Source organism: Oncorhynchus tshawytscha, linkage group LG13 (genome assembly GCF_018296145.1).
Source record: "Oncorhynchus tshawytscha isolate Ot180627B linkage group LG13, Otsh_v2.0, whole genome shotgun sequence".
Lineage (NCBI taxonomy): Eukaryota > Metazoa > Chordata > Actinopteri > Salmoniformes > Salmonidae > Oncorhynchus > Oncorhynchus tshawytscha.
In genome coordinates this window covers 24,261,392-24,278,433 of record NC_056441.1, presented here as the reverse complement: position 1 = coordinate 24,278,433, position 17,042 = coordinate 24,261,392, and the positions used below count along the sequence as shown (strand labels likewise).

The 17,042-nt window shown below is 44.3% G+C and overlaps 1 long non-coding RNA gene across 1 annotated transcript in view; it reads right to left on the bottom strand.

Annotated features, from left to right (window-relative positions):
- Positions 1 to 15,617, bottom strand: part of LOC112264532 — a 43,709-nt gene extending 28,092 nt beyond the window's left edge. The window contains exon 1 of the long non-coding RNA XR_002955651.2: positions 15,535 to 15,617. This is a non-coding gene — a long non-coding RNA (uncharacterized LOC112264532). The remainder of the gene's footprint in view (positions 1 to 15,534) is intronic.
- Between the last annotated feature and the right edge of the window lie 1,425 nt (positions 15,618 to 17,042).

The window sequence follows — 17,042 nt, the reverse complement described above, 5'->3', positions numbered from 1 at the left end:
CATTAAACATGTATCGAACTAACCACGCTGCATTTTGGTCCGACTCTCCTTCGACGGAAGAAAGCCGTAACAGAATCACCCACCACAACTGGACCAAGCAGCGTGGTGACAGGCAGCGACAGCAGAAGCAACAAAGAGAGGAATGGACATGGGAGGATGAATTGTTCGGAGAAGGACCCTGGGATCAGCCTGGAGAATATCGCCGCCCCAAAGAAGAACTGGAGGCGGCGGGAGCTGAGAGGCGCTGGTATGAGGAGAAGCAACAGCGGCAGCAGGAGCAACAATATCGGGACTACACTATTTGGGAGGAAATAGACAGGTGGGCTGTCGACCCAGAGAAAGTGCCGGAGCCCCCTGGGATTCGCTGGAGCAGTGCGAAGCAGGTTATCGGAGAATGGAGTTGGCGAAGCAGGCATGGCGGCGCGGACGGAAGACCGAGAGTCACCCCCAAAAATGTATTGGGGGGCTCAGGGAGAGAGTGGCAGAGTTAGGAGTCAGACCTGAGCCAACTCTCCCTGTTTATAGTGAGGAGCCAAGGAGGAGACCAGAACCAGAGCCGGTGTTGGGGGTGAGCGAAGCAGAGACTGTGAAGGAGTTAATGGGGAAATTGGAGGAGAGAGTAATGAGGGAGTTGCTAGTTTGGTGCTTTAGGTACGATATTCGTCCGACGGAGCGAGTAGGGGATTTGATGGCACCTGGGTCAGCGCTCCATACTCGTCCTGAGGTGCGTGTTAGTTGGCTGGTGAAAATTGTGCCAGCCTCACGCACTAGGCCTCCTGTGTACCTACCTAGCCTTGCACGTCCTGTGCCAGCCCTGCTCTCAGGCTCTCCAGTACCCCTTCACGGTCCGGTCCATCCTGTGCCACCTTCACACACCAGTCCTCCGGTGGCAGCTCCCCGCACCAGGCTTCCTGTGCGTGTCCTCGGTCCAGTACCACCAGTTCCAGCACCACGCACCAGGCCTTCAGTGCGCCTCGCCTGTTTAGCGCTGTCAGAGCCTTTCTCCTCTCCAGCGCTGTCGGAGTCTCCCGCCTGTTTAGCGCTATCAGAGCCTTCCTCCTCTCCAGCGCTGCCAGAGCCTCCCCGCCTGTTCAGCGCAGCCAGAGCCTTCCTCCTCTCCTGTGCTGCCGGAGTCTCCCGCATGTTCAGCGCTGCCAGAGCCTTCCTCCTCTACAGTGCTGCTGGAGTCTCCTGCTTGTTCAGCGCAGCCAGAGCTGCCAGCCTACATGGAGCAGCCTGAGCTGCCAGCCTGCATGGAGCAGCCTGAGCTGCCAGCCTGCATGGAGCAGCCTGAGCTGCCAGCCTGCATGGAGCAGCCAGAGCTGTCAGTCTGCATGGAGCAGCCAGAGCTGTCAGTCTGCATGGAGCAGCCAGAGCTGTCAGTCTGCATGGAGCAGCCAGAGCTGTCAGTCTGCATGGAGCAGCCAGAGCTGCCAGTCTACATGGAGCAGCCAGATCCGTCAGTCTGCCAGGATCCGCCAGTCAGCCAGACTCTTCCAGATCTGCCAGTCAGCCAGACTCTTCCAGATCTGCCAGTCAGCCAGACTCTTCCAGATCTGCCAGTCAGCCAGACTCTTCCAGACCAGTCAGCCAGACTCTTCCAGACCTGCCAGTCAACCAGACTCTTCCAGATCTGCCAGTCAGCCAGACTCTTCCAGATCCACCAGTCAGCCAGGATCTGCCGGATCCAACTACCTGCCTGAGCTTCCCCTCAGTGCTGGGCTTCCCCTCAGTGCTGAGCTTCCCCTCAGTGCTGAGCTTCCCCCAATGCTGAGCTTCCCCTCAGTGCTGAGCTACCCCTCAGTCCCGAGCTACCCCTCAGTCCCGAGCTACCCCTCAGTCCCGAGCTTCCCCTCAGTCACGAGCTTCCCCTCAGCTTCCCCTCAGTCCCGAGCTTCCCCTCAGTCCCGAGCTGCCCCTCAGTCCAGTGGGGTCCTTGGTGAGGTTATTAGGTCAAGGTCGGTGGCGAGGGTCGCCAATCAAAGGACGCGTTACAGGGGGACTAAGACTTGGTTGGAGTGGGGTCCACGTCCCGAGCCGGAGCCGCCACCGTGGACAGACGCCCACCCGGACCCTCCCCTATGGGTTTTAGTGTGCGGCCGGGAGTCCGCACCTTGGGGGGGGGGTTCTGTCACGCCCTGGTCTTAGTATTTTGTGTTTTCTATTTATTTGGTCAGGCCAGGGTGTGACATGGGTTTATTTTGTGTTGTGTTTTTGTATTGGGGTTTTAGTAGGTATTGGGATTGTGGCTGAGTAGGGGTGTCTAGCATAGTCTATGGCTGCCTGAGGCGGTTCTCAATCAGAGTCAGGTGATTCTCGTTGTCTCTGATTGGGAACCATATTTAGGTAGCCTGGGTTTCACTGTGGGTTTTGTGGGTGATTGTTCCTGTCTCAGTGTGTTTGTATTCACCAGATAGGCTGTATAGGTTTTCACGTTCCGTTTCTTGTTTTTGTATTTGTCGTGTTTATTCTTTCATTAAACATGTATCGAACTAACCACGCTGCATTTTGGTCCGACTCTCCTTCGACGGAAGAAAGCCGTAACAAAAGGCAAAATCCTAGAAGAAAACCTGGTTCAGTGTGCTGGTTCAGTGTTCCACCAGATACTTGTAGATTAATTTACCTTTCAGCAGGACAATGACCTAAACCATACTGCCAAATCTACACTGGAGTTGCTTACCACGACTGCATTGAATGTTCCTGGGTGACCAGGTTACAGTTTTGACTTAAATCGGCTTGAAAATCTATGGCATGACCTGAAAATGGCTGTCTGGCAATGATCAACAATCAACTTAACATGGCAAGTACTGTACAATCCAGGTTTGCAACGCTCTTAGCCCGTTTGGGATAGGGGGCAGTATTTTCACGTCTGGACGAAAAGCGTGCCCAAAGTAAACTGCCTGCTACTCAGGCCCAGAAGCTAGGATATACATATATTGGTAGATTTGGATAGAAAACACTCTAAAGTTTCTAAAACTGTTAGAATACTGTCAGTGAGTATAACAGAACTTATTTGGCAGGCGAAACCCGAGGACAAACAATCCAGGGAATTTTGTTTTGAGGTGACTGTGTTTTCTATTGTTTTTCTATGGGTAACTAGATTTATGAGGCACCTAGCTGCAGTTCCTATGGCTTCCACTAGATGTCAACAGTCTTTAGAAATTGGTTGATGTTTTTCCTTTGAGAAATGAAGACGTACGGCTGTTCAGAATGAGTGTCAAGCCAAGTGTACTCTTTTGTTTGGTGCGTGTTCCAGGTTACGCGCTCCACGTTGATTTTATCCGCTATTGAACACAGTATATTCTGTCTTAAATTTGATCGATTATTTACATTTTAGGATACCTAAAGTTGGATTAGGAAAGTTGTTTGAAATGTTTGGACCAAGTTTACAGGTAACTTATTAGATAATTTGTAGTCATGTTGGGCGAGTTGGAACTGGTGTTTTTCTGAATCAAACACGCCAAATAAATTGACATTTTAGGGATATAAAAAGGAGTTTATCGAACAAAAGGACAATTTGTGATGTTTCTGGGACATATTGGAGTGCCAACAGAAGAAGATCTTCAAAGGTAAGGCATGAATTATATCGTTATTTCTGACTTTCGTGTCGCACCTGCTTGGTTGAAATATGATTTTCATGTGTTTGTATGGTGGGGTGCTGTCCTCAGATAATCACATGGCTTGCTTTCGCCGTAAAGCATTTTAAAAATCTGACACGGTGGCTGGATTAACAGGAAGTGAAGCTTTATTTTGGTGTATTGCACTTGTGATTTCTTTTTATTTTCTGTTACGCCTAGCCGCCAAAATACTCACATCTGTAATCGCCGCCAAAGGATCTTCTACAAAGTATTGAGTCATGGATGTGAATACTTATGTAAATGAGATTTTTCTGTATTTCATGGTCAATAAATGTGATAAAATGTCTATAATCATGGTTTCACATTGTCATTATGGGGTATTGTGTGTAGAGAGGAAACAAATATATTTAATCCATTTTGAATTCAGGCAACACAACAAAATGTGTAATAAGCCAAGGGGTATGAATACTTTCTGAAGGCACTGCAACTGTGAGTCAATGAGTCTTCACACTTAGAGAGAGTAGAGGACGACCCTGGTAGATTACAGAAACACAATGCAGAAACGTTCAACAGTACAAAGGTCTCGTTAGTCATCCAAAGCAGTGAAAGCTATTACCTTGGATAGTTTGTTTTGTTTATTACCATTACTTTGATTTTGATATGGGGTCCTGGTTCATGAACATATGTGTCATACTGTGCATTTCTTCTCTTCGTGAGTCATTACGTTTGATTTGATCAAACCAAGAGTCTTTATCCTGTTTTCTAATTACACATAAACAGATGAGTCCTACATTTTCCGATCCCTACGGTATTTGGTCCAACCCCTGATTAACCATTAAGTCATCTTGAAACCCAGAAGTCTGTCATAAAGGCACGGACACACCGGTAGCGTTTTCCGGCTGAGAGTACTTAGCACTTAGCACCCCTGAGCAGTGTGTTAACTGAGTACAAACCGATTCTACACCTAGAAACTATGAAAATGTATGCAGTCAGACACATACATGCGAGTAGACCCTAAAACACACTGCGCCAAACGAACAGTGAACAAACTGCAAACGAACGGCACCGTCATTCGGTGCGATGGGTTTTTTCCTTTAGAGATGAACCATTAAATTAAATAGTGATGTGATTTAGTGAGGAGAGCCAGGCATGGCCCATATTATCAATATCTTGAATTGGATATCTGTTAGATTAGAGAGATGCAAGGCAGGGAATGATACAGTCAGTGGTGGGATGAGATGGAGAGAGCCTATAGTTTTGCCCTGTGCTGTCAGTTTATTGACAGGATATCTTAGAGAGATCTAGGGCAGGGAAGGGATGGCTTCACAGGGAGATAGTGAAGAGCTCAAGACTCAAAGGTTAGTTCGCTTAAAGAGGACTGTTTTGCTCAGATTACACCTGAATTGTCGGAGAGAAAACAACAGGCCTCGCCCTCCACCTTTGCTTCTCCCATGAACAGGGTTTGAGATGATGACAGGGTCACTGTAGAGCAGTTAGATATCTGTTCCTGTCTCCCTCTCCACATCACTCCCTTCTCCCTCCACCTTTCCTTCTCCCATGAACAGGGTTTGAGATGATGACAGAGTCTAGGTAGAGCAGTAAGACCTGGCTGTCTCTGTCTCTGTCTCTCTGCATTCTACCCCTGCTGAATAATTCTGTATCACATCCTTACAGATGTCTCCGAGGCTGAGGCTGTCTGAGCCCACGTCTTCACAACGTGCTCCGTAACTGTAGTACTCAGATTATCTACACAGGGAAGCAATCTGACTGAACCAAGAGAGAAGATAATCATTTCTGTGACACCCTGAAGATGTGTGTGCAGTGAAGAGATCAAACTTCAGTAGGGTGAATCTAAATCCTCTTGTAAATTATTGAAAGAATGCAAGCAAGCCGCTAAAAGAATCACCCCGAAAGAATCACCCCAAAATAACTCCCAAACATATGTTCATAGATGACAAAACATTAAGTACATTTAACTTTCTATCCCTTAGCACTCTGGAGTGTGTGTGTGTGTTTCAGTGTGTTGTGTGTGTGTGTGTGTGTGTGTGTGTTTGAACCTGTGTCTGGTCTGCTCTCCTCTGGCTGTTCCTCCCTAGTACAGATCCATCTCTAATTACCTCAACACTCCTTATCACTGCCCTGTTATTCATTATTCAACACACACCCATGTCCTGCCACCATGGAGAGCTGGATGGCAGCCGCAGAGGAGGTGAGGCTTGTTTTAAGGTCTGGCACTGAATAGCCAATAACCCCCTCAGTGACTGGGCAGAAAAATCCCTATCTGTGCCCATCCGTGACTCATCAACCACCACAGGCCCCCAGCCATCCGACACATAGGGAGAGACCAGTGGCCCAAATCCCAAACCAACTTTCCATTAAGCCCTGGAATCTATTGAACCAACCATCTGCTCTCTCACATCAAGCCCCACCTAACTAATTTAAACAAAGTGTCCCTGTTCTGTTCTCTTTAATGATCTTCCTAACAAATATAGAAAAGACATGGACAGTCTACTTGTGTGTTGTTTCGTTGGCCAAAAATGATAACAAAGACGGTGTTTAAAGCCTTTGATGTTGGAAGTTGTTTTCCTCAGAGACACTTGTTTTTAAAACACACACACACACACACACACACACACACAAACAAACAAGAAGGGAGCGATGGGATTAAGTAGGAGCTAGAGGCGTGGTGCCCAGAACTACTCCTCCATAAATACACCTAGGAAACGGCTTCATCTGTTCATCTATTCATGGAAACACCATTCCTCCCCTTCACTTCCTGTCCAGGCCCTTATTAGCTTATCACCAGGTCATTAATCTAACCTGATTAATACTGTATTTCCCCTTATACATGTCTTTTTACAGCTTCTCCCCAAGTCGGCTATTAAGAATGTCTTAATAAAGTTCCACCCTACAACCATGCTGTAGGAATATGTAGGAAAGTTCCACCCTACAACCATGCAGTAGGAATATGTAGGAAAGTTCCATCCTACAACCATGCTGTAGGAATATGTAGGAAAGTTCCACCCTACAACCATGCTGTAGGAATATGTAGGAAAGTTCATTTCCTACAACCATGCTGTAGGAATATGTAGGAAAGTTCCATCCTACAACCATGCTGTAGGAATATGTAGGAATGTTCCATCCTACAACTATGCTGTAGGAATATGTAGGAAAGTTCCATCCTACAACCATGCTGTAGGAATATGTAGAACAGTTCCATCCTACAACCATGCTGTAGGAATATGTAGAACTGTTCCATCCTACAACCATGCTGTAGGAATATGTAGGAAAGTTTCATCCTACAACCATGCTGTAGGAATATGTAGAACAGTTCCATCCTACAACCATGCTGTAGGAATATGTAGAACAGTTCCATCCTACAAACATGCTGTAGGAATATGTAGGAAAGTTCCATCCTACAACCATGCTGTAGGAATATGTAGGAACAGTTCCATCCTACAACCATGCTGTAGGAATATGTAGGAACAGTTCCATCCTACAACCATGCTGTAGGAATATGTAGGAAAGTTCCATCCTACAACCATGCTGTAGGAATATGTAGAACAGTTCCATCCTACAAACATGCTGTAGGAATATGTAGGAAAGTTCCATCCTACAACCATGCTGTAGGAATATGTAGGAAAGTTCCATCCTACAACCATGCTGTAGGAATATGTAGGAAAGTTCCATCCTACAACCATGCTGTAGGAATATGTAGGAACGTTCCATCCTACAACCATGCTGTAGGAATATGTAGGAAAGTTCCATCCTACAACCATGCTGTAGGAATATGTGGAACAGTTCCATCCTACAACCATGCTGTAGGAATATGTAGGAAAGTTCCATCCTACAACCATGCTGTAGGAATATGTAGGAATGTTCCATCCTACAACGATGCTGTAGGAATATGTAGAACAGTTCCATCCTACAACCATGCTGTAGGACTTTGTAGGAAAGTTCCATCCTACAACTATGCTGTAGGAATATGTAGGAATGTTCCATCCTACAACTATGCTGTAGGAATATGTAGGAAAGTTCCATCCTACAACCATGCTGTAGGAATATGTAGAACAGTTCCATCCTACAACCATGCTGTAGGAATATGTAGGAAAGTTCCATCCTACAACCATGCTGTAGGAATATGTAGAACAGTTCCATCCTACAACCATGCTGTAGGAATATGTAGAACAGTTCCATCCTACAAACATGCTGTAGGAATATGTAGGAAAGTTCCATCCTACAACCATGCTGTAGGAATATGTAGGAAAGTTCCATCCTACAACCATGCTGTAGGAATATGTAGGAAAGTTCCATCCTACAACCATGCTGTAGGAATATGTAGGAAAGTTCCATCCTACAACCATGCTGTAGGAATATGTAGGAAAGTTCCATCCTACAACCATGCTGTAGGAATATGTATGAACGTTCCATCCTACAACCATGCTGTAGGAATATGTAGGAAAGTTCCATCCTACAACCATGCTGTAGGAATATGTGGAACAGTTCCATCCTACAACCATGCTGTAGGAATATGTAGGAAAGTTCCATCCTACAACCATGCTGTAGGAATATGTAGGAAAGTTCCATCCTACAACCATGCTGTAGGAATATGTAGGAAAGTTCCATCCTACAACCATGCTGTAGGAATATGTAGAACAGTTCCATCCTACAACCATGCTGTAGGAATATGTAGGAAAGTTCCATTTTCTCACATTAGCAAGTCTTTCCACTTCACATCATTTTCTTCTCTTTGTCTTAACATTTATATTTAAAATGTGATGTTACACTGATCCTGTTTTTGTTTTTGTTTTATTTCACATCCACCCCCCAAAAAAAATTACTTGAGAAAGACCTGATATAGACTAAATCTATATCAGGTCTTTCTCAAAGAAAATATTTTTTGAGGTCATTGCTCTATGCAGGCCAGTCAAGCTCTTCCACACCGATCTTGACAAACCATTTCTGTATGGGCCTCACTTTGTGCACAGGGGCATTGTCATGCTGAAACAGGAAAGGGCCTTCCCCAAACAATTGCCACCAAGTTGGAAGCACAGAATCATCTAGTATGTCATTGTATGCTGTAGCGTTAAGATTTCCCTTCACTGGAAATAAGGGGCCTAGTCCGAACCATGAAAAACAGCCCCAGACCATTATTCCTCATCCACCAACTTTACAGTTGGCACTATGCATTGGGGCATGTAGCATTCTCCTGGCATTCGCCAAACCCAGATTTGTCCATCGGACTGCCAGATGGTGAAGCATGACTCATCACTCCAGAAAACTAGTATCCACTGCTCCAGAGTCCAATTGCGGTGAGCTTTACACCATTTCAGCCGACATCTGACATTACACATTGTGATCTTAGCCTTGTGTGCGGATGCTCGGCCATGGAAACCCATTTCATGAAGCTCCCAACAAACAGCTGCTGTGCTGATGTTGCTTCCAGAGGCAGTTTGGAACTCGGTAGTGAGTCTTGCAACCGAAGACAGACGATTTATGAGCGCTACACTGCTCAGCATGCAGCAGTCCTGTTCTGTGAGCTTGTGTGGCCTACCACTTCGCGGCTGAGCCGTTATTGCTCCTAGACATTTCCAATTCATACATAAAAGCACAGTTGGCCGGGGCAGCTCTAGCAGGGCAGAAATTTGATGAACTGACTAGTTGGAAAGGTGGTATCCTATGATGGTGCCGCGTTGAAAGTCACTGAGCTCTTCAGTAAGGCCATTCTACTGCCAATGTTTGTCTATGGAGATTGCATGGCTGGGTGCTCTATTTTACTATTTTTCTATTTTCTATTTTTCTACACCTGTCAGCAACGTGTGTGGCTGAAATTGCCGAGTCCACTAATATGAAGGGGTGTCCACATACTTTTGTATATATAGTGTACCTGGATAATAGCTAGTGAAAGAGAATCAGGTCAGAAAACCAATTGAGTGAGCAATGTAAGTAAAGAAAGGATAGAGAGAGGAATGTGCATGTTTAATTACAGATGATGACAGAGAGTCAAGGATGAAATCTAATTTTATTTTAATCTTATTACAAACACCTCACACAAAAGCATTTTCTGACTTCTATCAACATACAGAGTCTTCGGAAAGACTTCTGACCCCTTGACTTTTTCCACATTTTGTTACGATACAACCTTATTCTAAAATGGATTGAATTGTTTTTTTTCCCTCTTCAGTCTACACACATCACCCAATAATGGCAAAGCAAAAACAGGCTTTTATACATTTTTTGGAAAAAAAACAAAAACGTAAATTTCACATTTACATAAGTATTCAGACCCTTATTCAGTACTTTGTTGAAGCACCTTTGGCAGCGATTACAGCCTTAAGTCTTCTTGGGTATGATGCCTACAAGCCTGGCTCACCTTTATGTGGGGAGTTTCTCCCATTCTTCTCTGCAGATCCTCTCAAGCTCTGTTAGGTTGGATGGGGAACGTCACTACACAGCTATTTTGAGGTCTCTCCAGAGATGTTCGATCGGGTTCAAGTCCGGGCTCTGGCTGGGACACTCAAGGATAATCAGAGACTTGTCCCGAAGCCACTCCTGGCTGTGTGCTTAGGGTCGTTGTCCTGTTGGAAGGTGAACCATCGCCCCAATCTGAGGTCCTGAGTGCTCTGGGCAGGTTTTCATCAAGGATCTGTCTGTACTTTGCTCCGTTTATATTTCCCTCGATCCTGACTAGTCTCCCAGGCCCTGCCGCAGCAGAAAAACATCCCCCATAGCATGATGCTGCAATCACCATGCTTCACCTTAGGGATGGTGCCAGGTTTCCTCCAGACATGACACTTGGCATTCAGGTCAAATAGTACAATCTTGGTTTCGTCAGACCAGAGAATCTTGCATCTCATGGTCTGAGAGTCCTTTGGGTGCCTTTTGGCAAACTCCATGTGGGCTGTCATGTGCCTTTTACTGGGGAGTGGCTTCCGTCTGGCCACTCTACCATAAAGACCTGACTGGTGGAGTGCTGCAAATATGATTGTCCTTCTGGAAGGTTCTCCCATCTCCACAGAGGTACTCTGGAGCTCTGTCAGAGTGACCATCAGGTTCTTGGCCACCTTCCTGACCAAGGCCCTTCTCCTCCGATTGCTCAGTTTGGCCGGGTGGCCAGCTCTAGGAAAAGTCTTGGTGGTTCCAAAATTCTTAAATGTAAGAATGATGGAGGCCACTGTGTTCTTGGGGACCTTCAAGGCTGCAGAAATGTTCTGGTACCCTTCCACAGACCTGTGCCCCGGCACAATCCTGTCTTGGAGCTCTGCGGACAATTCCTTCAACCTCATGGCTTGGTTTTTGCTCTGACATACACTGTCAACTGTGGAACCTTATATAGACAGCTGTGTGCATTTCCAAATCATGTCCAATCAATTGAATTTACCACAGGTGGACTTCAATCAAGTTGCTAAAACATCTCGAGGATGATCAATGGAAACAGGATGCACCTGAGCTCAATTTCAAGCCTCATATTATTTTTCTGTTTTTTATTTGTAATATATTTGCAAACATTTCTAAAAACCTGTTTTAGCTTTGACATTAAGGGGTATTGCTAATTAATTGAATACATTTTAAAATAAGACTGTAACGTAACAAAATGTGGAAAAAGACATGGGGTCTGTATACTTTCAGAATGCACTGTATAATGGATCATGTGAAGCCTAAACGTGACCATTATTAATCAGCAATGGCTCTGTGTGAAGCAGGGATAATAATACAGATAATAAACTCATTAAGGAGATGAGGCTCTCCCCTGTTATCTGTGATCACTGTTGCATTAACTGTGTCATCCATTTATAGATCAAACACGGTGGTGCATCTGAGCCGGCCATACTCTGAGAGAGAGGGGAGGGAAACTCATTTGATGGGCAGGAAACCGGTTTGAAATCATCAGATTCTCAAAGCCAAATGTTTCGTCTCATATCGTACCTCACCAAGCTCATTAGCCCAGTCTGGGGCCTTGTGTTTGACATAACAACAATGACCTTTTTCCACGGAAGAGAACTGAAGTCGAAATAAAGTAAACAGTTTGTTTGTTGTTTAGTTTTTCATTTTAATGAAGCTATTACATTATACAGATAAAACACAACAAAATCTAGGTAAACTGTAAATAAATAGATAAACTATCTATCTCTACACACTGACCTTTCACCTACAGGCCTTCACCCTGTCCTCATTGCCTTATTAAAGCATGTCTGTCTGAGGATCAGTTTCTCCGGGTGGAACTAAGATGCAGACATTAATATCTCCAGTCAGACAACTGGCTTCCAAAAAGCTTAGTGGTATCGGGGATCCGTGGGACGTCTCTACCCTAAACCCTAACTTTAAACTTAACTCCTACCCTTACTCTAACCGTAAGCTTAACACGTACCGAACCGTTTAAAATTTGAACTTCAATGGGGTGAGGTCAGATTTGGGACTTCCCAAGGATCCCATTTACACTTTTCCCTTACAAAAAGGTGGCAGTTACCACCCACATACAGAGTATGTCTTTACCCTAGAGATATCCTCTGGGTGAACCCACCTCCAGAACTACACTGTGCTGTTCCAAATCCGAGCTCTTCGGGGACCTCACTAGCCAATATAGGCCTCTACTCAACTAGCCAATATAGGCCTTTACTCAACTAGCCAATATAGATCTCTACTCAACTGGCCGATATAGATCTCTACTCAACTGGCCGATATAGGCCTCTACTCAACTGGCCGATATAGGCCTCCACTCAACTGGCCGATATAGGCCTCCACTCAACTGGCCGATATAGCCCTCCACTCAACTGGCCAATATAGGCCTCTACTCAACTGGCCAATATAGCCCTCCACTCAACTGGCCAATATAGGCCTCTACTCAACTGACCAATATAGCCCTCCACTCAACTGACCAATATAGCCCTCCACTCAATTTTACCCTCCTATCATTTCAACTGGTGTTCAAAGCACAACGTCACTGCCTGGACCTCTACTCCACAATACTGCTCCATAATAAAATCCCCAGCCCTTCAAGGACCTCTGTCACAATATGGAACATGGATCTCTACCCCAAATTAACACCGACCCACTGCCCTGTCCACTACACTGGCCACTGTCCTGTCCAATCCACTACTCCAACTTCACACCAACCCACTGCCCGGTCCACTACACTGGCCACTGTCCTGTCCAATCCACTAATCTGCAGTCTCTGAAAACTGCAGTCAGACTGGTCTCTGGAACACAATGACCTGACCTGAAAATAAAGGGTTGAATGGAAGGAAGGAGAGTGGCGCAGAGACAGGAAGCCAATCAGACCAGAGGAAATGTGCTGCAGCGTTCTTCTCACTCTTGACACACACAGAGGCTGCGCCCCGAATGGCATCCTGTTCCCTATGTATTCCATAGGGCTCTGGTCAAAAGTAATGCACTATATGGAGAATAGGGTGCCATTTGGACACAGACAGAGGCTTCCAGTGGCAAACGCTGGTTATGGACTATAGTAACCTTTTCACACATCTGAGCATACCCAAGCCACTACACTCCTTCGCACCTACCTGATGCCCGTCATATTGTTGAACTGGGTACTAAATCTTACATGTGGATGTTACGATGCTGTTTGGAAGATGTTATCATTTAGATCTGCTCTCCAGCCCTGAACTCATGGCCTTTTTCAGTGAAAAAAATTGGAATCTGAAATGCTATGATTCTCCCTTGCACCCTCTGCCACTGTATCCACCATCTCCACACACACACACACACACACACACACACACACACACACACACACACACACACACACACACACACACAGGTTGCTGTTGACACTGGATGGTTGTGTAACACACCTGCAGGCTTTGTCTGTCTGAGTCTGTACCTGGGTCCTCACCAGTGTTCACTTAAATTTTTTGGGGCACTGAGCAAATTTTAGGTGTTGTGAGCGGCTCGAGTTTACTGTGAGCCGCTCACAACACTGTGTTGTAAATATGCAAGACACCACTTTACAAAATAGAAAATACATATACATTATTATTACCATACAGAGAATTAGAATTACCCATTTTGCCTACTGGCTTATTTGCATATTCAAGCCTGTCTCAAAATACAACACTGCCCCTTTAATTAATACATACGCGTTTTACCTGACTCGCTTTTCAAAGACAGCTTGACATGCAGACTACTCAAAGACAAATTTAACTGTGCCTACTCAAAGACAGCTTTAACTGTAGCCTACTCAAAGAAAGCTTTAACTATGGCCTACTCAAAGAAAGCTTTAACTGTAGCCTACTCAAAGACAGCTTTAACTGTAGCCTACTCAAAGACAGCTTTAACTGTAGCCTACTCAGACAGCTTTAACTGTAGCCTACTCAAAGACAGCTTTAACTGTAGCCTACTCAAAGACAGCTTTAACTGTAGCCTACTCAAAGACAGCTTTAACTGTAGCCTACTCAAAGACAGCTTTAACTGTAGCCTACTCAGACAGCTTTAACTGTAGCCTACTCAAAGACAGCTTTAACTGTAGCCTACTCAAAGACAGCTTTAACTGTAGCCTACTCAAAGACAGCTTTAACTATATCCTACTCAAAGACAGCTTTAACTGTAGCCTACTCAAAGACAGCTTTAACTGTAGCCTACTCAAAGACAGCTTAAAATTTAGCCTACTCAAAGACAGCTTTAACTGTAGCCTACTCAAAGACAGCTTTAACTGTAGCCTACTCAAAGACAGCTTTAACTGTAGCCTACTCAAAGACAGCTTTAACTGTAGCCTACTCAAAGACAGCTTTAACTTTAACTATAGCCTACTCAAAGACAGCTTTAACTGTAGCCTATCAAAGACAGCTTTAACTGTAGCCTACTCAAAGACAGCTTTAACTGTAGCCTACTCAAAGACAGCTTTAACTGTAGCCTACTCAAAGACAGCTTTAACTGTAGCCTACTCAAAGACAGCTTTAACTGTAGCCTACTCAAAGACAGCTTTAACTGTAGCCTACTCAAAGACAGCTTTAACTGTAGCCTACTCAAAGACAGCTTTAACTGTAGCCTACTCAAAGACAGCTTTAACTGTAGCCTACTCAAAGACAGCTTTAACTGTAGCCTACTCAAAGACAGCTTTAACTGTAGCCTACTCAAAGACAGCTTTAACTGTAGCCTACTCAAAGACAGCTTTAAATGTAGCCTACATCAAAGACAGCTTTAGACTGCTCAAAGACAGCCTACTCAAAGACATCTTTAACTGTAGCCTACTCAAAGACAGCTTTAAATGCAGCCTACTCAAAGACAGCTTTAAATGTAGCCTACTCAAAGACAGCTTTAAATGCAGACTACTCAAAGACAGCTTTAATGCAGACTACTCAAAGACAGCTTTAATGTAGCCTACTCAAAGACAGCTTTAAATGTAGCCTACTCAAAGACAGCTTTAACTGTAGCCTACTCAGACAGCTTTAACTGTAGCCTACTCAGACAGCTTTAACTGTAGCCTACTCAAAGACAGCTTTAACTGTAGCCTACTCAAAGACAGCTTGAAATGTAGACTACACAAAGACAGCTTGAAATGCAGACTGCTCAAAGACAGCTTGAAATGCAGACTACTCAAAGACATCGTGAAATGTAGCCTACTCAAAGACAGCTTGAAATGCAGACTACTCAAAGACAGCTTGAAATGTAGCCTACTCAAAGACAGCTTGAAATGCAGACTACTCAAAGACAGCTTGAAATGCAGAGTACTCAAAGACAGCTTGAAATGCAGACTACTCAAAGACAGCTTGAAATGCAGACTACTCAAAGACAGCTTGAAATGCAGACTACTCAAAGACAGCTTGAAATGCAGACTACTCAAAGACAGCTTGAAATGTAGCCGACATGTTTTGATGCTCTTGTAGGAAGCAGTAACTCCCCATTGCTAGACTTATCTATAACTGGGCGAATAACTAGCCAACTAGCAAAGAATATCAACACATGATCTGAACTGATCTGAAAAGCGCATTCATTCACTCACTGGTGATGAAAAGACCCCTCATGGGCGACCCACCCCGAATTCTTCTCCGTTGTGCTCTGGCTCTGCCTACAACAATATCACAGACTCAATCTTCCAAAGTTAGACTTGTTTTGGCTTGTTACGTTGAAATGGGGCGGATATAATGTTGATAAGATCACGGAAAAAGTGTTGATCTACATGTACAGTTGAAGTCGGAAGTTTACATACACCTTAGCCAAATACATTTAGACTCTGGTTTACACAATTCCTGACAATTAATTCTAGTAAAAATTCCCTCTCTTATGTCAGTTAGGATTACCACTTTATTTTAAGAATGTGAAATTTCAGAATAATAGTAGAGAGAATGATTTCTTTCAGCTTTTATTTCTTTCATCACATTCCCAGTGGGTCAGAAGTTTACATACACTCTATTAGTATTTGGTAGCATTGCCTTTAAATTGTTTAACTTGGGTCAAATGTTTCGGGTAGCCTTCCACAAGCTTCCCACAATAAGTTGGGCGAATTTTGGCCCATTCCTCCTGACATAGCTGGTGTAACTGAGTCAGGTTTGTAGGGTTCCTGGCTCACACACACTTTTTCAGTTCTGCCCACAAATTGTCTATAGGATTGAGGTCAGGGCTTTGTGATGGCCACTCCAATAACTTGACTTTTTTGTCCTTAAGCCATTTTGTCACAACTTTGGAAGTTTGCTTGGGGTCATTGTCCATTTGGAAGACATATTTGCAACCAAGCTTTAACTTCCTGAGTGATGTCTTGAGATGTTGCTTCAATATATCCACATAATTATCATTCCTCATGATGCCATCTATTTTTTGAAGTGCATCAGTACCTCCTACAGCAAAGCACCCCCACAACATGATTTTTATTCATTTTATTTGACTTATTTCACCTTTATTTAACCAGGTAGGCTAGTTGAGAACAAGTTCTCATTTGCAACTGCGACCTGGCCAAGATAAAGCGTAGCAATTCGACACATACAACAACACAGAGTTACACATGGAATAAACAAAACAACAACACAGAAAACAAAAAGTTACAGTGACAAATGGAATAAACAAAACATAAACACAGTCAATTAATGTACAGTAGAACAAAAGCAAAATAAATAAATAAAACAGTATGGGGAAAAAGTCTATATACAGGTGCAGTGATCAAATTAGGTGAGGGAGATGTGAGTTAAGCTTCAGAAATAACTTAATAAATAAATTGGCTTTTGGGGTGAATGGATGCTGCTATGGTGACCAGTGAGCTGAGATAAGGCGGGGTTTTAACTAGCAGAGACTTGTAGATAACCTGTAGCCAGTGGGTTTGGCGACGAGTATGAAGCGAGGGCCAACCAACGAGAGTGTACAGGTCGCAATGGTGGGTAGTGTATGGGGCTTTGGTGACAAAACAGATGGCACTGTGATACACTGCATCCAGTTTGTTGAGTAGAGTGTTGGAGGCTATTTTATAGATGACATCACCGAAGTCGAGGATCGGTAGGATGGTCAGTTTTACGAGGGTAT